At 37.1% G+C, this 787-nt stretch overlaps 1 protein-coding gene across 1 annotated transcript in view; it reads left to right on the top strand.

Moving 5' to 3' along the window:
- The window catches only part of LOC119585116, a gene marked incomplete in the record, with an annotated part of 123,275 nt that overhangs the window by 298 nt on the left and 122,190 nt on the right, over positions 1 to 787 (top strand).

Genomic DNA, 787 nt, shown 5'->3' with positions numbered 1-787 from the left:
TCATAATGCTAGGGTCAGAATACCAGAAAATAGTAATGTCTGAAAATAGTAATGTGTTGGCCTCCAGAGCAGCATTACTCAATGTTGTGTGAACGTGAAAGGTGAAAAAATCGGGGATGTTTAGTTATAGCTGTGTAATTCTTTTTTGATTGGCGTATATAAGTGATTTTTGAATGACCACGATATATGTATATGTTGTATGATTTTGTATGTTTCTTTTTGAGTGGCGTATAGAAATATTTTTTCAGTGACCGCGTTGCATGCTTATTTTTATTATGTATTTTTGTCGTCTTTCGAGCGATTCCAGCTTTCATTTCCGCCGCAAGCTTAAAAATACGATATTGCTGCTTATAACACGAGAGGACATAATGAATCTAGGAAAGTTGGGAAAAACGAGGTAACGAAGTAAATATACCAGTAAATTTCGTTACAGTTACTTAATCAAATTATATATCGAGGCTTGTTTAGCACAGCTCGGGACAAAAGCACACGTGAAAAGCATTATTCTTGGACGACACTACACCTTGATTCCGCGTGTATATCAAACGCGGCCTTACTCCAAGTAACATTCAGTAATACAATACACTGATTATCCTCCCCCCCCCCACATGAAATGAAAACACTTTAATTGAATTTCAGACATCCTCCTCTCTGTCCAGAGAATGCTAACATTAATTATTCTTGGGCTCTAGATGAATTATTCCAGTACGTACAACATTGGTAATCATTGACGCCATTTAGCTCGGGATGTTTTAACTTAAGACGGTAGTTGGTGTTATGACTGGGA

This window comes from Penaeus monodon, chromosome 19 (genome assembly GCF_015228065.2).
Source record: "Penaeus monodon isolate SGIC_2016 chromosome 19, NSTDA_Pmon_1, whole genome shotgun sequence".
Classification (NCBI taxonomy): Eukaryota; Metazoa; Arthropoda; class Malacostraca; order Decapoda; family Penaeidae; genus Penaeus; species Penaeus monodon.
The sequence above is the reverse complement of the archived record's forward strand: the minus strand, read 5'-3'. Positions and strand labels throughout refer to the sequence as shown.